General features: G+C 36.6%; 1 protein-coding gene across 3 annotated transcripts in view; it reads right to left on the bottom strand.

Moving 5' to 3' along the window:
• NKAIN3 (sodium/potassium transporting ATPase interacting 3) overlaps window positions 1–22363 on the bottom strand; it is a 379291-nt gene that overhangs the window by 296313 nt on the left and 60615 nt on the right. The window lies entirely within an intron of this gene.

Genomic DNA, 22363 nt, shown 5'->3' with positions numbered 1-22363 from the left:
CACAATAAACTTCTGCCCAAACAAAAGCTGGGTTAGACCGTTCATTCTTAAGGAGTGAGTACCCTTGGAGATTCAACTTCTCAGTAAGAAAAGTGAGCTGGCGTTTGCTCTCATTCCCCTTGGACTTTTCCCCTGATCACTGGAGGCAGACACAATAAAAAAGATCAAAACAGGGTTTTTCATGTTGGCAGAATCATAAGAAAGCATTTGATCAATCCATAGTTTCATAAAAGACTGTGAAATTAAAGCATATTGTATGACTGATATTCTCTCTGTATAACCTCTAGTCTAGGGATTCATGAAGTCAGTATTTTATAACCATGAAGGATCAAATCTTTGCTTAAAGTGGGAATTTAAAAGCTCTAATTAACATTCCTATTAGCTAAATTGATATATCTCAAGGCATTTCAAGTAAGTTTAGAGTTACTAGAGTAGGTTTCTTTATGTCTAGAAAACCCATGTAGCCCTCCTCTCTACCACCATCATCCTTGCTTCCTTTGCTCTAAAATCTCATGGCTACTCAACTCCCAGGGGACTTTTCATGCTTGGAGGTGATAATGCCCAACTTGTATGCTCACAGACCTGTCCTGGGCCAAATTACGGTCTTATATTTCAAGCTATACTTTGTGGATATTTCTTCATGGCTTTAAAAAAGAATCAATAGCATTTATATCATATTCTGTCTCAGAGCCACATCACAAAGAGTTCTAACAACTTGGAGATTTACCACTATGCTAAAGAAGATGCTACTCCAGAGAAGTTTCTATGTGTTTGCAGACAGGTAACCAAGCCTTAGGAGGTACCCAAACTTCTAGTGGATCCAAGAATTCTAGATACAGCCTGCTCGTGATTTCGTTCATCCAATAAAGACAAGAATAATGTTAAGGGCTTCACCATTTCTGCCTGGTTTGGTATTATCTTTGGTAGGGGTAGATGGCAAAGGTTAATCCATTGAATCCAGAAAACAATCATTTAGTGATATGAAGAAAATCAAATCAAGTTTAATATATCACCTCCTTTTTCTGTTGCTTGATTTTTGGTACCCTCTCCAGTGGCTGAACAGCCATTAGTGTTTATGTAGCTAGATGTGGTGGAACCGTGAATGCTAGGGGGAGTATTTTCTTTAATGCCAGGTGTGACTGTTTAAGTTGTTCCTCGAACTAACTTTACTAGGACTTCTCACAAACCTTCTTGCATCCATAGGAAGCTTTCTTCCCAGAAAAACTCATTGAAATAGTATTAAAATTCAAAACTTGTATTGTAGGTATTAGGATTTTGATGTAAATAGAGTTTTAAGTCCACAGAAATAGCTATAAAGCTCTACCAACAAGGAATGATGGAAAGGAAGGGATAACTATTTCCAGTACATATAGTAAGATACATATCATATATCTCAGTAATATCCTATTTGGAATGAAAATATTATGAATAAGCCTTAATTCTTTGCCTAGCTAAAACCATTTTCATGTCAATAATGAGGAAAATTACTTGGGCTATGTGATACTTAATGATCGACAGCAATATTCAGCACTCACGTAGCAGTTTTTATTTTCAAGTCACTCTGTTAACCAAATTCAAAGATACTATGACTTTTTCAAGAGGAATTAATTGAAAAGAGAATTGGTAGTACTTGGTCTTTCTAGAGTTCAGAGTATGCTTTGAATGGCAGGCGTTACAAAACCACATGATACCCGNACGTTACAAAAACCACATGATACCCAATCATATATGAAATGATTAATGAATGTAATGCAGAAAGACTGGAGAGAGAAGCATAAAATAGTTTCAAAAATACTTTTAATCTAATCATAAGAATGTCATTGGCGATTTCTTTCTAAATTTAGTTTTTTGAACCTGAAACCAATTATTTTTTCTTTCATGTAAATTCATTCATTTGTTCAGTATGTACCACTTCACAGTTGCTAGGACATAGGCTCTAAGGGTATAAGGATAAGCGGCAGAATTCTTGGACTGGAGAAGTGGTTCCTACTCTAGTGGGGAAGAAAGACACAGATCAAGTAATTATAATAAACCATATATACTGTGGTACAACAGTGTTCAAAGAGCTATAGGAACACATGGAAAAGTGTTTTAACCTCTGCCTGGCATGACCGGTATGTTTAAGACATCCCTACAAAAAAGGTGGCTATCGAGCATGGTTCCCAAAGAATGGTCAAAATTTTTCAAGCAAAGAAGAGTCGGGACAATTAAATTAACAACGAAAAAGCACAATTAAAGAGTAAAGAATTAAAGCAATCAATTAAATCATTAAACAATTTGTTAAATTAATTGAAGAATAATTAAAGCAAAAGGTACAGCAGAGCATTTCAGAGGGCCATAAAATGTCAATTTTAGTTCCATTACATTTAAGTCCACTTTCAGGAATTTATCTTAATTGGACAAGTTGAGGCAACACTGCATAGTGTTAGGTACATAGACTCTTGAAACAGACTGGCTGGTCTCAAATCCTGACTCTGTCACTAATTAACATGGGATCCTGGGCAATATACTTAAATTCTCTGTGTCATGGCTCCTCATCTGCAAAATGATAGAATCTATTTCATCATGTTGTTTTGTAGACTGAATGAGTTAATATATATAAGACACTTAAATATGTGCCCGGTGCACATGTATACACACACATATCACACACATGTGTGTAACGTGTGTGTGTGTATATATATGTACATATTTGCTCATATAAGGATGTTCACAAAAATGATGTTCATAATGAAGGGGGATAGAAAACTACGTGTCCAATATTATGAGATATTAAAAGTATATGTTGATAAAGTGAACGACTACATATCCATACAAAATAATGTAGAACAATATGTATGGATTTAAAAAAAAACTGATCATAATATATTATGTAGGACAAAATCATGTGTACATATGACATTCTACTTGATAAAAAGAAACATATCTAGTCATTCAATCAACATATTTTGAGACCCCTACTAGGCATATGAAATGCTTGTGTAGCTATCCATGTAAATCTGTGTGTAGAAACGTACAACATTAAATCCACCTGTCCAAATTGTAACCAAGGAGTAGAATCTTGGTCATTTAAACATTATTGCTATTGAAGGTTTTCTAAAAATTTTACTCAACAAACATGGATTACTTAAGAAGAAGATTTGTGCTTTCTCCCACCATCTCTCTCTCTCCCACTCTCTATCTCTCTTCCCCTCTCATTCTATGTCAGTGCACACATGCCTTTTATCTTAATCCACACTATGAGATACATTTTACATTGACAGCATACATACTGAAACAAAACATCAAGAAGCAATGTTTAATCTTATGTGTGCCGTAGTCTGGTGTATTCTATTGTAACTCATTAGCAGTGCAAGTCTAAACCAACTAAATTGATTTCCAGCCTACCAGTTGGTCAAGATTTGTAGTTTGCTAACACTGGTATAGCACGCATGTTGTGGAAGGTGCTTCATCAGGGGAAGACGAAGAGCAAGGTGTGCCTGGCTAAAGATTTCCCTTGTTAAGAGGCCATTAAAGGCTTTATCTCATCCATAAAAGAGTTTCATAAACAGTCTTATGCTTTAGAAAACCCCTCCTATCAGAGGTTTGAAAGTGTTTTTATCCTGTTTTGTAATGGATATGGAGGTAATGAGGGTAAAGATAAGACTTGGATTGAAGGTGGGGCACATGGTGGAAGGTATTGCAATTTTCACATGAGAGATGATGGGACCCCAAACAAGAAGTAAGACAAGGGAAATCAGAACAGAGACAGTGTGGAAATATTCAAGAATGAGAATTTAAGGGCCACTTATATGGGAAAGGTGAAAGATAACCCAGGTCAACTTGGCTTACATCTTTGCTCTGACCAAAGAAAAGTGGCTGGGTGGACACTGTTACAATTACTGAAAGTGAGGAAGAAAATCACAGTTTTGAAGCTGATGTGTTTTAATTACTTACAGATCTTACACAGAATCAGATGACATATTTCAACTGCGGTCTTTCCTTATCCCTTTTCCTTTTTTTTTTTTTTCTTTCAAAGATGGATTACAACCTAGTGTGGGTGGTCCACTGGTCAATCGTGCCCATTGATACTACCTCAAAGCAAGGAACTGAGAACTTTGCCACTGAACTCAATACAGGTATGGAGATCCCCTCCTCTCTATCAGAATGTGCCCAACAAGTCAATTTAGGTTAAGCCAAAAATAATTTGAATAACTGAAATAATAGTAAGAACTGGGCAAAAAACATGCTCTAAGGAAACCTAGTACCTACTAAAAATAACTTCTGGGTTACCTACTGTTAGGGATTTTTTTAAACACTACCCTTCTTATATCAACCAGATAGCTTAGCTAAATGTACAAAATTTCAAGCTCCGGGGTTTAATTATAAGAAATGAGCTTCTTATAATTAAGTAAACTTTTAAAATGCTTTGGCAGCAAACATTTTAAAAAGGATTTTTATATTTACCAATAGGTTCTTTTATTTAAAAAAAAGATTTTTATTTATTTGAGGGAGAGCGAGATCAAGAGAGATGACAGAGGGAGAGGGAGAAGCAGACTCACCACTGAGCAGGGAGCCCGACACAGGACTTGATCCCAGGACCCCGAGATCGTGACCTGAGCCGAAGGCAGACGCTAAACCGGCCACCCAGGCACCCCTTTACCAATAGGTTCTTATCCAGAGAGTGGTTTTCATACTTGTTTTCTAGCGCTGCAGACACTGATACAGATGCAAGACAAACCCATGCCATGAAGAAACTAGGGGGAGGATATTCTTGTTCTTTCTTTCACATGAAGTCAATAATACTCTGAGTAAGAATTCCACAAAAATTAGCCAGAAGAGAGTAATCTGTTGGTATTTGTTCTAGGATGTCCCTTGACCTCTGAACAGTGTGATTTCATCATTGGATTCAGCGGCTAAGTATCCTTCCCCTGCCAGAAATTATCCCACAGCCTAACTCCTCCAACTTTGCCAAGCAGAAGCCGACCTTAAAAAATGCAGTTCCAGTCCATGAATAGCTCAAGCTAGGAATAAAGCAACTATTTTAGCAAAAGCCCAAAGTGTCAATTTGTTACAGAACAGTGATTGAAGATTGAATTTCAATCCTCCATGGAGCCATAATGGATCCAAGAACACTAAAGTTGAACCCCCTAGGCTGGGTGACCTATACAATCCCACAAACAGCTGGCAGGAACATGCCTGCCATGGCATTTAAGAGTCCCATGGAGGTTTTACTTAAATGGCAACCCAGCACGAGAAGACAGAAGAGAGGGTTATGGGCCAAAAGTTTCTTTAAGGGCCTTTGTGCATTTTTATTTGTAGTAGAGACCACCTGCAAGAATGCCTTCTTTAAAGAATTCCTTTAAAGTATACATTTTCAGCAAGAAGCAGATTTTTCATTTAGGCATGAAATTAAATGTTTCTTCTTTAGAAAACAATACAGGAAAAAAAACTTGAACATGTCAAAGCATCGATGCTATAGAGAAGCTATTCTCATTTGAAAATTAGTGTACAATGAACATTTAAGCAATAAACAGTTGATGGTGTTAAAGTAGGTTAACGCTATCAACTGTTTCTTTTTCTTACTATGGTTCTCTTTGCTTTTCTCTTGCTCTTCTGAATGCACTACGTAGCAGCTGCTTGAGTATCCTGCTGCTGCCCATATTCTGGGAAGGGTGCTGGTAGGTGCTGCAAACTGCTGACAGTGGAACATATCTTTGGTGGTAGAACTAGTGAAAACCTCAGACAACAGACAACGTTTGTTGTCTGTCTTCTTCACAGCTATTACTGCCCAATAGCTATGACCTAATTTGGTGAGATGATCTTCATTAACTTGATATGGGTGTCTTTTATCTTCAAAGTTTCAGGGGACAAACTGATTTAACCACTTTTTAACCATGCTCATACTTTTTGGACGTAAAGATGTTTCTCAAAGGATCAGCGAAGCTTGATCAGCCTCTTAGTGCCCAGTGTTTTAGATTGTAAGTGTACAAACAGACTAAATAAAACAGAACCTATCCTATGATCTGTCTTCTAGGCCCCCTAAGAGTGACAGGGGTTGAGTAAGTGATAATTTTATGCACTCTGATGCAGCTCTGCCGATCATACAGAGATAAATTTCCAACATCTTGAGCTTTTATCTCAGCCCCACTCATTCCCTTGCTTCTACTGAGGATCCATATTTGTAAAATTCTTTGAAGGAATAATGCTTTTTCCCACCATTTATGTACAATTAATATAATTACTATTCCATACTGGGCCTTAACATGTTATTATTACAGAACATATTTGTGATACTTTGACCAATGTCTCAAAGAGTTTTATATTTTAAAATAAAAGGACTATTGTTTTTATAAATCTATTTCCATTTCTGATAAAGTTAGGGGAAAAAGAGGGAACTAATACTTGCCTGTCACCGACTGTATGGTAGGTATTATATTTTGTATCATATACTTTATAGTATTCCCTCTGAAGAGGGTATTTTTGCTTTCATTTTACACAGATTTAAGGGGCCACTAATACACTTGAGAATCAACATGAGAACCTAGCTCAGTCAGGCTCCAGAGTCCAGATATTTTACACCATATGGCCTTGCCCTGAAGGTTTATATTAATTACTATATGGCTTAACTATTTCATTAAAAATATATATACAGTTTATAAAGTGTACAGACATCTTCTCATTTGTGTCTGCTTCATGAATTTATTTTCTAATCTGTGGTAGCAAGGTTGTAAGAATAAATACAGTAATTTCTAGGAAGTAATTCAACAAAACAGGTAAGATTTTCTCTTGAAGGAAGATGGAGGAGGCATACTTTTCTGTATTATTCTGTTAAGTACATCTACAAACCTGAGACATCACATTTCAAACAAACATAAGACCCTGAAAGGTGGAGAGAAGAAGGCAGATCAGTTAGCAATCTGAGGAATGATGAGATAGGTGGTGATTTCCCTGGGTTTTCTTTTTGCTGCCTATACCCCAGACTTAGAATTACAAAGCTGGTAACTCAGAAATGCCAGTGGGTGCAGATAAAAAAAGTCCTTCAAAACTTGTTCTCTCTAGCCCAAGGACCATGAAAAGGGCAGTGCTAGCTCAGGAAGAGAGAAAAATTTTGGGCAATAACCACTCTACTCCAGTCAAACACCACACGCACACACACACACACACACAAAAGTGCAGCCACTCCCTCAGTGATGCCAAGAAGCTTGAGTGAGAAGCCTATAATTCTGCCCTAGTGAAAATGTAATAAGGCAAGAATGGTCAGAGAAGTACAAATAGGGAGTTGAGACTTTCATCCCTGCCAGCCAATAATGGGTGCTCTCCACCCTGGAGTGACCATGCTGACCACATGGGGAGCTAGAACTTCCACTCTTACCTGGCAGTGATGAGGCATCTCTCCCTTTGAAAAGTAGTGGAGAGTTGGTCTTTCACCATGCCCAGAGTTAATGAGGGTATTCCTACCACGGTGCCAGTGGAGATGAAACTCCCATTCACACCTAGCAGTAAAGTGGTATCAGTGGTCTGAAAGAGAAATCTGTATTTCCATTTCCACCTGGAGGTTGCCCCACCCTCTTCTCTTGCTGGAGCAGCATCACCAAAAAGACAGTTAAAACAGAAGGTTTAAATAAGATCCAGAGTCTCATAACATAATATAAAGTTATCCAGGTTTTAAAGTCACTTGTCATACCAAGAACCAGGAAGACCTATGAAAAAAGACAAATAATAGATGCCAACACCAAGAACAGAGAGATGTTAAAATTATCTGACAAAGACTTTAAAGCAACCATGATAAAACGATTCAATAAGCAATTATAAGCATATTTGAAACAAATGAAAAATTAGAAAACCTCAGTAAAAAATAGAAATTCTCAGCAAAGAAATAGGAGATATAAAGAATAACAAAATGGAAATTTCAGCACTCAAAATATAATAAATAAAACAAAAAGCTCAGTGAATGAGCTCAACAACAGAAAGGAGAGGACAGAGGAAAGAAGCAATAGAATGGAAACAATAAAAATTACTCAGTTTGAAAACCATAGAGAAAACAGATTGAAAGAAAAATGACCAGAGACTCAAGGGCCTGTGAAACTATAACAAAATATTTTAATATCTCTGTCACTGGACTCCCTGATGGAGTGGACAAAGAGGGTGAGACTGAGAAAACATTTGATGAAGTAATGGCTGAAAACTTCCCAAAGCTAGCATGATAAATAAACCTAGAGATTGAACAGGTTGAGTGAATCTCAACCAGAATAAATCCAAAGAAATCCATGACAAGATGCATCATAATTAAACTTCTGAAAACTAAAGACAGGTAAAATATCTTGAGAGCAGCCAGAGTAAAACAACACTTAAATTATAGGGGAAAATAATTTTAACAACTCATTTAACGCAAGAAATGATAGAAGCCAGAACAAAGTAGCACAATACTTTTCAAATACTGAAAGAAAAAGAACTGTCAACTGAAAATCTCATACCCAGCAACAATATCCATCAGGAATTTGTGGAAATCAAGACATTTTCAGAAAAAGAATAATCACGAAAATTTGTCATCAGCAGACTTACCCTAAAAAATTGGCTAAAGGAAGCTCTCTAAACAGAAAGAAAATGATCAAAGAAGGAATCTTGAAACATCAGGAAAGAGGAAAGAACACAATAAGCAGAAATACCAGTAAATAGAGTAGGCTTTCTTTCTCCTCGTGAACTTTCTAAAGTATATTTGATGATTGAAGCAAAATTTATAACATGGTTGTGGTTCCAAATATATGTGGAAGAGATATTTAAAATAATTATATTATTAAAGGGGTAGGGTAAAGGGGGAAAAATGAGGTCAGGTTTTTATACTTACCTGAACTGGTAAAATGATGACACCAATAGATAAATTATGTCATCCCGAGATAATCCACTAAAAAAGCTCTACATAGAGGTATACTAAATGACACAATGGATAAATCAAAATTGAATTCCAAAAAATGTCCAAGTAACCCATGAAGTGAGGAAAAGAAAACAGAGAAATGAAAAAAAGTGATAAACAAAATACAAAATAAAATGTTAGAATTTCAATCCTTAATATATTAAGAATCACATTAAATGTAAACGGTCTAAATATATCAATTAAAAGACAGAAACTGGCAAAGTGGATTAAGAAACATGACCCATCTGCATATCATCAATCAAAAACTTCAAGTAGGGGCACCTGGGTGGCACAGCGGTTAAGCGTCTGCCTTTGGCTCAGGGCGTGATCCCGGCGTTGTGGGATTGAGCCCCACGTCAGGCTCCTCTGCTATGAGCCTGCTTCTTCCTCTCCCTCTCTCCCTGCTTGTGTTCCCTCTCTCGCTGGCTGTCTCTATCTCTGTTGAATAAACAAAATCTTAAAAAAAAAAAAATTAAAAAAAAAAACTTCAAGTAAATGGCATAAGTATATAACTGGTCTTATTTTTTTCCAATTCAAACTGAGAATCTTTGTCTTTTAACTCAAGCATTTTGTCCAATTATATTTAGTATGATTAATGATATGTTTGTATTGATTTTATTATCCTGGTTTTGTATTTATTTTTCTTGCCATTTCTATGCTTCTTTTTTCTACTTTTTTTCTTTTGGAATGATCATTTTTTCCCCTTTCTATTTTCTCCCCTTATTAGTTTCAAGTGCATAGACTTTACTTCTTTATTTAAACAATTACACTAGACTTCTTAGCATATACATATATAAGTTATCAATGTCTACAGTTAATCATTATCTTTCTCTCTTTCTCTTCTTCCCAAACAATGCAATGATGTTAGAACACTATAATTCCCCAAATGACAATTTTTATGTATAGTTTTCTATATTGACATTATTATTATTATTATAGTATTATTATTATTGCTTTATTCAGTCAATGTTTGTATCTGATTTTTCCATAAATATATCATCTTACTCTTCATCAATTATTCTTGTCTCTAAGACTCTTTCTCTGGAAAAAGTTATTTTTTTTTCTGAAAAAAATACTTTCAATTTGTTAAATGAGGGCATCTTGGTGGCAAACTCGTTCCATTCTTCTTCACCTGAAAGTATATTTATTTCATTCAAATACTTAAAAACAATGTCAATTAAGTATATTTCACTTTCTGCACATTAAAAAAATGTGCTGGATCACAGTTGTGCTAGTAAGAAGTAAGATAATTACTTTCCCTCTGAACACAATGTCTCCTTCCTGCTCCACCCACAGATTTCAAAATCTATGTTCTTGAGTTTGATGATGGATTATAATGTCTCTTTGTTTGGGTATCTTTTTAATTTATCTTTCTTGGTAACTTTTGGTTTTCCAGCTTCTGATGATTGGTGTTTTTCATCAGTTCTGAAAACTTCTCAGCTAAAATTCTCTTCAAATACTTACACTTGTCCTATTCTGTTTCTCTTTTTTTTTCTACCAGAACTCCTTANCTACCAGAACTCCATACAGGCACGTAGAATTCATTACATCTTCCTCTTCTACATTTCCTAACTCTTGTTTTTTTCTACTGCATTCTGTAAAATATCCTTAAAAATATTTTCCCATTCATCATTTCCCCCCATTATTTTGAATTTTCTAAACTCATCCATTTAGTTTTTAAAAATTAATATTATATATTTTTATTTCTGTTAATTGTATATGGTTCTTTTTTCAAAGATGCTCATTTTGCTCTTTCCATACATCAAATCTGTCTTTGACTTCTTTGAGGATATTAATTTATACTTATTTTATATTCTACCACTGATATCTTTGTGGGTTTAATTTAGCTTGTTTATTCCAGTTTGCTTTTTCTATTGCTTTACAGGTATGACGCCTTGGTTCTCTGTATATTCTGAATTGTTGATTTAGAGTCTAGTTTCTTGGAACTTTACCTGTGGGAAATTTTGTTATTTGTTTTGAAAGTAGATAACCTCCAAAAGGATTTTTATTTGCTTTTGGATTTTCATTTGTATTTGCCAGGTGACTTGAGACACTAATAGCTTCCTACTACTTGAATTTAAATTCTTTGCTTATAGATTTTCTGGATCACCCAAGTGGTGTGAATTTAGCTTACAAATCCATGTGAGGACTAATCTACTTTTATGAACATTCAGGACAAATTTTTATGTTTTTCCATGTAGTACCAGGATTGGAAGCAATTTTACTTGTCTTTGGGTGGGTGGGGCTTGGATCTGGTTCTCACCTTCACTTTGAAGCTGTAGCTTTTTGGGGTTCCAGCTCTATGAAAAGTTTCTTCTATTAAACTCCTAGCTTCGGTGGTCCTTTGAGATTTATCTCATTTTCACTGTTCTTTGAGTCTTGGAAACTGAAGCTCAGGTTTAAAACCTTAGTTTCTTGTTAGTTCATTAATGCAATTAAAACATTTTTAAATCTGGCATTTACAGTTGTTGAACAGCAGTTGAATACAGTTGAACAATAGCAGTGATGTTCAGGAAAACTATTCTATCCTGTTGCCAGAAATAAGTCTTCCAAAGATGTTTCTGATCTCAAGTATTATATCGACTCTATTACATGTTCCTCTTATGGAATTACAAAGAAAAATGTCTTATTTTAAGGAAACAAAATTCTGCTGGTATGTTTTATTAGGACAGTACTAACATAGGTCATCTTTATGTTTTGAGACAAAGTGGAAAATTGCACTCATCTAGTTCTCCAGCAAGTGATGTTTACTGTTTCATACCATACATTAGGACAAATAAAAGTAGAAGTCTTCTTTCATAACAGTGATTAAGATCTGAATTTTCATTATTAAGCTATGTGTTTTTAGAAACTCATGGATCAGACTGTGTTAAGTAGAAAAAATACTGCATGTTCCTTCTTATTACATAAACATTAAAGGGCAAAACTGTAGCGTGAGATATAAGGTTTCAGTAATCCAGGGCCGGGGTCAGCTGATGTTTTTATCAGGTAGCATACATACAAGGAATATAGCAGTGTTTTGCATCTGGTGGCTGTATGATAAATATTTGTCAAATAATATTCTCTTCAGAAAAAGGATATATATATATATATTTTTTTGCAGTGAAAATATTCAGTGGGCAATCTTGCTTTAAATCATGATAGATGTAAATAAAATGGGTATTTACATGAGTTGACTAAAATAAGGGCAATGGTTTGACAGGTGAAGTGGGGCAGTATATTATTTTAACTTGGGACATAAGGGAAATGAGACAAATACTACAATGATTTTAATGGTATATTTTTGCATGAACATGATCAAATGGTAATGTAAGTCTTCAAGATATATGCATGACATTCTTTCCTGAACTGTTGAATTCTATATAACCTTTACATGGAAGGAGATTTGGGGATCTTATTTCTTTGTCTCCACCACAACCACCACCATCTGTTTTTCCTCATATAGCTATCTCTCCATGGCAACACATATTGATTTACCAGCATGATTGCAATTGTATGGCCAACTTTATGGAACCCTGTCCTGGCAACCACGAACCCCGCAATTTTCTCTTTCAACCTTTGCATTCAGAGTCACCTTCTGGTGGCTGTGTTGCTGCATTTTAGGGCACACCACACAGAGGGGAGAGGTGGTGTTTTTTAGTCAAAGGTGCTTTTTATCCCAGCAGCCATCTCAGGGCCAGAACTTCTCCAGCAGTTCTTTTGTGGAAGTTAAGGCCTGACTGGCAACTGCAAGTGTACATACTTGTCAACAGCATTAACTGAGATTTTAACATATCAAACCAGACAAAAGAGAAGCAGGGCAGCTGGCATCAAGTTCAGAAATAGCATGTTTCTTTTTCCTTTGTTCTGCATCGTGCCATTCAGAATACAGCTTAATGAGAACTGGATGCTTCTTTAGTCACTGAATATTAACAGCCATAATAACGGAAAATGTGAATGAACTGCTTATCAAGACTGGATTCTCATTCATCTTTATGGTTCAACTAAGAAGAGCATGCAGGCATTACACTATGACAGATTGCCAATACAAAGAAATCCTTAAACTCTCCGGAGTCCGCATACTGTTTTTATTCTAGTAACTACTAAGTTAATCAAAATAAGTCTTCTTTAAATAAATGAGAAAAGGAAGGCATCTGTAGAAAGTAAAACGTAGGACATATTAGAAATGAATACGATATGTGAATGCAGCTCAGTGTTCAACAAAGTCCTTGCTCTTTATTTCCTCAACGATTGTATATCTGTTGCACCATAATATTTAGAACATGTTGAAATCAATAGTTGGATGTTGAATACATGAATTTTGTCCTGGATCAAGGCATAAGAAACCCAATGGAAAGACCCACATCCTCAACCACTTTGGTATTTTGCACGTGGTAGGACTTGATTAAACACATTGGCAAAGGACTGTGATCAAAAGTTCGTTCTTCCACCCAAATGGAGTAAAGGTAGACTGAATGTTTCCAAGAGAGAGGTGACTCAAGCCAAAGATGCAGGATCAAATAAAATGTACATAGCTAGCAAGATCTCTGATGTAAGGTTTATCTACCAATATTCCAAGAGTAAGCATGTTTGACACGTTTCCCATCTGACTTCTGCATGCAAAAGTCTTCTTGCAGAAAGTCCTGGCACCGTGATTGGTTGGTTTTTACAGTGATATACCCCTGTTGTCTCTGAATGCAACTCAAATTACAAACTCATTTCCAACGATCTTAAAACACCTGTTGGAACATAATAGCTTTTTGTGCTCTCTGACCTTTGCAGGCTGAGTTAAAAATCTGTAAGTCAGTAGCCAGCCTTTTTCCAGCACCACACACTCAAACAATACGATATGAATTTCTCTCGTTTTTAAAGAGTCTTCCTTATTTTTCCCTTTTATAATAATTGCTAAGGCACAGACAAGCACTATTTTCACAGCTCCTTTGTTTTCCCTCTTCAGCGTGATTCAGTTGCACCCATATTTCAAATGAAGCTAGTTTGTGGGTAACCAACAAGAGTAACGAATACCGAAAACTCTCTGGTGACAAAACTTTCTGTTCAAATTACAGAAGTCCTAATGAAAAAGGTACCAAACTCAAGTGAAGTTGGGGTGTGTAGAGACTCAACTTTTGCCCTTGCATCTGCCAATTCATCCCATTACCCCCTATCCACTAGGGAGGAGAGCATTTGAAAAGCACTAAAGGAGATGATGAAATTTTATTTACACATTCCAGAGTAGCCACCAATAGAAGTTTTCTCTTCTTCAAATCATTATTCACTATGGGACTTTGCAGCAACAATTCAATATAAAAATGTTTTCTTCTCTACTCTTTGTGAAGGACTAAGTATGGGGCAGAGTCCATCCAAAGTTCACAGTTAAGTTGAAGAAATGGGCAAATAAATCAGCCATACAAATACTGTGGAACAGTGGAGGGGAGGAAAAAAGAGCAGCAAGATGACATCAGGATCCCAGCAGATCTCCAAAGTGCTTCTGGGACTCCAAGGTCAGGTTTTATAAACATAATAAGGAATTTATATCATTCTCCTTGCACCAACCAAAGACATGTTTGATCTGTTCTTCTATATTCTCTCCCCTCCCCACTTCTGATACAAAGGCAATCCTGTTCTAAGAATATGTACAATCTCTTACAATGTATAGCACACCTAATTTTCTAGGAACACTAAAGTCTTTTTATCTGTATAAAATGCAATGCTCATTTGGCCTCAGAGAAGTTTAATAAATACTTTTCCTTGAGCATCTTACTCTTTTGAAATCATTTCTACTCTCCAATTTTGGATAAACATCGTTTGAACATTTTAAACTTTGTTTCATTAGAGAGGATGTTTCAAATTCAAACTTCAATTCAGTCATTGTCAATGATGTTCTGGGAACCAATCTAGGCAATACCAAAAGATTTTTAAAAAACAGAGAAATCATTATTTTCCTAAAAGGGTTGTAAACTTAGTAGGGATGAAAAGTCAAGTTCCCAAATGACAAAGCAGAATGAGATAAATGATGGAAGAGAGGTGTAAACCAAATGCTGTGCTAGTTCAAAGGAGAAGATGCAATTAAGATTCTTGAGTGTTGTCCACATTTTTCAAAAGGAAAAGAGGAGATGGTATGAAAATAAAAAGGTGAACAAGTTTAAAAGGCCATGGTTTGGCAGCAAATAGTGAAGCAAAGGAGAAAGAGAAATATTTATCAACAAAAGTGACATGATTGAAGATTCTAGCAAAAGGGTGGTCAAATTGGACATGCTAACTATAATTATAAGTTTCTAATCATTTGTTGGTCTTCAACACTATTTCTTATCTCACTAGGAATAGCATTTGTTCATTCTTTAATTCTCATATTCATTCTTTCAAAGAACTATATGGAGGCATCTGCTAGGCTCCAGAGGTACAAAGGGAAGTAAAAGGAGAGTGGTCTGTACCTCTCAAAACATGAGGATGTCATAACATATGTGTACAGTGTGAGTGTATGGGGGCATTTGGATGTGCAAATATAAACTCAAATATCTGAATAAAAATGAATTTGAAGACATTTATCTAGAAGTGCAGATCATTTAAGGGAGGAAAAAGAGCGATGAAGAGAGAGAAACTGATAGAGGGAGAAGGCTGGGAGAGAGACAAGAAGTGTGTCCACCTGCAGAAGAGAAAAGTTTCCATAGGCCAGTTTAAGAAAAAGAATTTGTCCTCTGCCATTGCTCAAACTATTTCAATAAGGACTCATGCTGTCAATTTCTAGGCTGAAATTTTACTTCTCAGTAAAAATGCAAAAAGTTAACATGACCTTCCCAGCTGCCAGCTGATTTTACCTGATAACATCACTTTCAAATTTAACAGTTGTAGGCAGAAAGATGAAGGAACATACCTGTTATTGACGCTAGATTTTACACAAGATGAAAACAAAGGCATGATTTTATCTTTTTTTTTTAATAGACGATTTATTTATTTGTCAGAGAGAGAAAGCGCATAAGCGGGGGAGTGGCAGATGGAGGGAGAAGCAGGCTCCCCGCTGAGCAAGGAGCCTGATGCAGGACTCAATCTCAGAACCCCGGGATCCTGACCTGAGCTGAAGGCAGATGCTTAACTGACTGAGCCACCCAGGCGTCCCAAAGGCACGATTTTAAATTAGAAAAAAATAACTTATGTAGTACAGATGCCAAAAGAAGTGCAGTGGGGGAAAACACTACCCAATTGATTTAAGCATGTGAGAGTTTGGCTACACTCCATTTGATCAGGTGAATTCCTGACAGCCTATCATTCGTTTTGCTGAGTGTCTGGATGAGGAAAGAATAAAATGAACAGGACAAGAGCTCTTCTGTAAGGGCCCTGTGAGTTCCATTAAATTTTAGGGAATACTATAGACTTTACAAGTAAAATGAAAGCATTAACATAATCTATAAAAATTTATTCACTCTTATAGTTAAATGTTTTCAAAATCTGTCTTTAATTTCTCTAAAGCGAGTCTTATGTAGAGTAGGATTTTACAATTAAGTACGTGGAGGGAAGCAAGAATGATGTCTAATGATAAGCAAAATATAACTCATTGTGGTTTCTTATTATATATAATTTATTGAAAACTGTAATATAAAAAAGGAATACTTTTAAGATGAAATTAACTCATCCATAATTAGCCTACTGTTTCCATTTTCCCATGTTCCTTTGTGTTATTTATTCATTATTTATATATTAAAAATTGTAAACACACAAAAAATGCATTGTTGCATCCAGTTTTTTTCACTTAACATAATAATATAAAAATTTCATGCTGTTAGGGTTGCTGCAATTATTATTTCCTGAGGTACATTTTATTCCCCTGGATTGATATGCCATCATTTACTTTATATATTTATTCCGAAGGATTTTTTTTTCACTAGCATTCACTGAGCACTTGCAGGTGCCTGGTCCTGTGTGTGGTGGGTGGACACAGGAATGAGTGCATGGCTAGTCCTTGGCCTTGGAGCAATGTGAGAACCCCACATAGAGGGGGAGCCATAGTGCTGTGAAGGCAGTAACCCTGGGCTTCCCTGAGACCCAACAGGTGAGTCACAGACTTGAAGCTGTGAAACACTGTTTCTTCAACATTACCATTCTTTTCCTTTTAAAGATTTTATTATTTATTTGAGAGAGAGAGTACAAGAGAGGGAGGGAGAGCACGAGGAGGGGGAAGGGGCTGAGCAGGTTGCTGGACACAGGGCTCGATCCCAGGACCCCAGGATCATGACCTGAGCCAAAGGCAGATGCTTAACAGACTGAGCCACCCAGGCGTCCCAGCATTACCATTCTTAACAAACATTCCTGCCTACTGTACTTACAACTCAGCAAATTGTGCAATGTTTCAAGCAGTAAAATATTGACTATATTCAGTTCATTTATTAAAGCTCATCGCTAACTCCAGTGAGTTTAGTTTGTGACCTCATAAGGAATGAAGGAATTTTCAGAAAAACTATGTTAATCATCTTTTTGGCATTGTAACAACTGGATTTCTGTTCATTTATGTGCAGGTAAGGGCATGGAAGTGGAAGTACCCTCAAGATGAACACCCCAAGGGATCACAAGTGGATAGAGGTGTGTTTCTATCTTCAGCTACAATGAAAAGATTCACAATGGAAGATTTCATTTACTCCAAGTGTAGGCTGCAGACCAGCAGCATCAGCAGCACCCGGGAGCTGTGAGTATGTAGAATTCTGGGCCTCACCAAGCCTAGCAGAAAATGAACCCTGAACCCGCATCTGTACACGATCCCCAGGGACTTGTGTGCACATTCAAATTTGAGAAGCAGTGCCAACTTTGCGTTGACTGCATGCCATGGTGCCTGCCAACCCACGTGACAATGGAAACAACAACCCAGGATTCTCCTCGAAGCCGGAAGCTCAGTCATAGCCCATCTCTCACACGTGTATTTGCTTGCTCTCCTTTGGAAGAGCAATTTCTTGACCTGTGGACCGCAACCGAACGTGTGGCCTGGGCCATTTTAAGTAATGGCCATTTTACCAGCATTTTAAAGCAGAGTCAAACAATAGAAATGTATTTACTAACATCGTGGAATAGAGATTACTACTTCTCCTCACCGTCAGCCTACCGGCCTCTGAGTTTGCCCTTTTGATCAAAAGTGAAGAAGCAGGGAGAAGCCCTTGGTACTTAACTAAAGCTGCCATAAGCCAGGACCTTATTGTTGCTAATTATTAGTGATTTTCCTTCTTACACAATGTTCTTTTAGTTACCTTCACATTTGAAAAACCCATACAGGAGAAAATTGAATCTGGAGGGCTGGAGAGAAGGAGATATGGTATCGGCGTTAACTGGTCAGGAGCTGCAAGAGGGAAATTCAGCCATGATCTCTCTAAGGACGGGGATGAAATCACCATGCTTCTAATGTAAGAAAATTTAGGCATCTCGGATCAACCACAGGTCACCAGGGACACTATCAAGTCATTCAAAATTTATGTGGTTGTAGCAACTGCTGGTGTCTTTTTTGGGCACAGTTGTAACTCATTAATGGCCTCATCCTCATCTGATTTCCTCAAGTGAGTTCCTCAATCCATCTTTTAGACCTTAGACATCAGTCATGAAAAGGGTTGTGTCTGATGAAGGCTCAGCTGCACTAGGTCTTCAAAAACCCACTTCCTCCCTGGCAGCACACATCATATAATAGAATATTCATTGTTCACACAAAACCATATGCTGCATTGTCACAAATCCCATCATTCAATATTTAAAGCTGCAGTGGGTCCCCTGACACCCTCTCTCAGAATCCTGGGGATGGCATGCTAAGTATAATGACAAGATTTAAACATCTACTATTTCTTTTATTACTCTTTCCAATATTTTTAAGGCTTATGTTTCAATAGAAGTGAAATTATATAAAATATTTCACACAGAGGCTATCCAGAGACTTCTGATTTAAAATCGTGTCTGGTTCATACTTACGACATGACCTTTCCAAATTCACACAATGATAATGATGAAGACACTAAGACAGTGAAAATTCAGAGAAGTGCAACACAAACAAAGGGCTAATTGCGGGATGTGGAAGAAATCATCACTGATGTAACAAAAGGTGCAATAAGTACCCACTTGTGCTTTGTCATTTGGAAACCAAGCAAAGCAGCAATTCTGTATACAGGTACCCAGACGTCACTTCTCCCCATCATTTCAGTATCTCATTATGCGCTGCTGTAACCAGGAATGCAAGATTCATAGCTACTCTGCTCTTTTAGGCAGCCAATGTACCACATCAGTTTTGCTCCCATAAGTAAGCTTTCCTACATTCATTCCAACTACGATCCCCAGAAAACGGCCGGGATTGTAGTATGATTGGTCTGATGAAGGTCTTTTGAATCTTTTTCTCCGATTCTGAGATGGATATGGGCACACACACAATGCATTAATCTACTAGACAGAAGGAGAACACTGTAGACAGAAGGACAAGCCCTGGAAGCAGTGCATGCTGGGGAATGCAGCTTTCCTACATAGATTGCCAACAATCAGCAGCAAACAGCCTGTCTGCCTGCAAAAAATTCAGTCTGCAGGGATGCCTCAAGTCCAAGAAACATGTATTCAAATAAAAATTAGTATTTTGTACTGCTCAAATTGTCAAAACATTTAAAGATTGACAATATTCAGTATTGGTGGTGGTGTGAATAGTTAGGCATATTTATATATTATTGGAGTAACTCATACTGCCTTTTTCAGAAAGCAATTGGACCTTCCATTGATATTAAATATTTTTATGTCCTTTGGTAGAATAATTCTACTTTTAGGACCTGACTAAAAAGACTATTGTGTACACATATGAAAAATGGTTTGTGTGCAGATACATGCAACAGTGTTGTATATAATAGTAAGAAACTATTGGGGTGCCTGAGTGGCTCAGTTGCTTCAATGTCTGACTCATGATTTCAGCTCAGGGTCCTGGGATGGAGCCCCGAGGCAGGGTTTACACTCAGTAAGGAGTCAGCTTCAGGATTTTCTCTCTCCCTCTGCCCCTTGGCTTACTTGCACACTCTCTCTCTCACTTTATCTAAAATAAATAAATATATCTTTAAAAAATATAGATAACAGAGAGTTATGGAACAGGTAATTAAAACTCACTTTTTAGCACTATTTTTCTCTGCAATTCTTCAAGGTTTAGCTTTGTTAAATTTTGCTGCGTATTTTCCCCGATCTTTGTATGCATTAAACTATTTACAATATTTATATAAAGCACATTTCCTAAGATCCAAAGATACTAACATAAATAGATGTATATACCAGCCTTTAATATTTCTTACTTAAATAAAATTACATCACACATACTATTCTGCAACTTGCTTTTTAAATTTGGTCATTTACAATAAGCACATCTTCTATCTCAGTGAATGTAAATGGATCTCATTCATTTTAATGACCTCATGGCTTGATACACAATAATTTATGCAAAAACCCCCAATTGACAAATACTTAATATTATTTATAGTTTCCTTTTTGGGGGGGGAGGGGCAGAGGGAGAAGGAGAATCTTTAGCAGGCTCCATGCCCAGTGTGGATCAAGAGTGAGCGGCTTAACCGACTGAGCCACCCAGGCACCCTCTGTCATCTATATTTTTAAATGAGCATTTATTACTTTTGTAAATACATGTACTTTTTTTAATGAGACCTTGAAGAACTATGTAAGTATAAAGTTTTAAGGTGGTTTTATCTGAATAGTCAGATTTTGGATTTAAATTCTTATGTGTTTCTGTATTTTCTAAATACTTTATAGTGAAAAATTACTGCAATCACAGAGATTATTATCTTTTAAATTTAGTATGTCAATGTTGTTTCTATCGTCATAGTAAAGAGAAAAAATAACTTGAAAGAAAGCACAGAAATGTTAACAGTAACTTCCTTTGGTTAGTGACATTCCAGATAATTTTTAAAATTTCACAGCACTTTAAAAATTGTCTATATGTAATACTTTTGCACCAATAAAAAAATAAAAAAAAAATGAGAACCTTCCAAATCCTGGGAGATGCAGACCAAAATAGTTATATACTGCCAAACACCTAAAATAGAGGGTATGTGAAAATGGGGGAAAAAATTAAGTACAGGAAACCAGTCTGAAGGTTTCCAGTTTCCTGTGTACCCAAGATGTTACATATCGGCANGTACAGGAAACCAGTCTGAAGTTTACAGGAAACCAGTCTGAAGATTTGGCCAAACTATCCAATTAATAAGCTTACATAAAGCATATAAAGATTAGCATTTTCTCTGGGTGGGGTCTCATGAACTACCACATTCTAGACCAATGGATAGACATTTTGGGGCATTTGTAGGCATCTGTGCTCAAATCCCTTCTGTGATTCCACTAATTCCAATGGGATTCTACAATGTGATTGACAGTGTTTCCTATGGGACACTCACAGGGGTCACATCAAAGCTACTAAGCCTCATAGCACCATCACCGAACCACTATTTATGTAGAAACTGAAGGCATAAGCATGTAGAGTGAAATTTTTATGAAGTTGTTTACAGGTGACTTCTGGAAGGGGCATAGAAGGAAAATGAGTGATCTCTAAATTCTCTCCAGACACTAAATGGGTTATCTAGGAGCAGGGTGACCCAAAGGAAGGCTAGGAGCCTGGAATGCTGGGAAAAACCACCAGGCAACAAACTGGTCCAGAAAAATGAGATGAGTGGAACTGGCAGTGTCACCAGCAGTCTCAAGCAACACAGTGGTTTGCCTACAGAAGGAAGTCAATAGCCACGCACGAACAACGTATTCTCTAATGCATGTCTTTGCTGAAAAGATCACCCCTTCAAGTAGAAGTCAACTTCCAGACAGACTGTGAATGCTGAGAAAAATAACTTGCATGTTTAACAACTCACGAAATAGTATGCAAAGTAGCTGAGTTGTATACATGTAGTGAAAACAAACAGAAAAGCCAAGGAGACAGACGGACACATAAGGAACATTTAACTGTGCATTGAGGGTTTCTTCTAAAGTTTGGTAGTGGCTGTATGGGTATGCGCAACATAACACGTAACACACAACACAACACATCTTTAACACAAAAGATACAAAAAAATTTTCAAAAGCAACTGAGAAAAGACTATGCAGAAAGGAGAAATTTCTACAACAACAATTTGAAATAACCCAAACCTATCATTTATACTCTTAGACATACAGGAGATCACATTTACAAAGCAACAATAGGATGCTATAAGGAAGAAACACTCTGAACACNTTTCTACAACAACAATTTGAAATAACCCAAACCTATCATTTATACTCTTAGACATACAGGAGATCACATTTACAAAGCAACAATAGGATGCTATAAGGAAGAAACACTCTGAACACAAAAAAAAACTTTTGGAAATTTAAAAATATAGCGGTAATAGAAAACTTGTTAAGGAAGACAAATTTGAAAAATATCTCAGAAAATAGAATTAACTATAGGAAAATAGAAGAAAAAGAATGAGAGATACAATATCTAAATAATAAGAGTCCCCAAAGAAACAACAG

The sequence above is a fragment of the Ailuropoda melanoleuca genome, chromosome 9 (assembly GCF_002007445.2).
Source record: "Ailuropoda melanoleuca isolate Jingjing chromosome 9, ASM200744v2, whole genome shotgun sequence".
In the NCBI taxonomy this organism is placed as follows: domain Eukaryota; kingdom Metazoa; phylum Chordata; class Mammalia; order Carnivora; family Ursidae; genus Ailuropoda; species Ailuropoda melanoleuca.
Note: the sequence above shows the minus strand (reverse complement) of the source record. Positions and strands in the feature narration are given on the sequence as shown.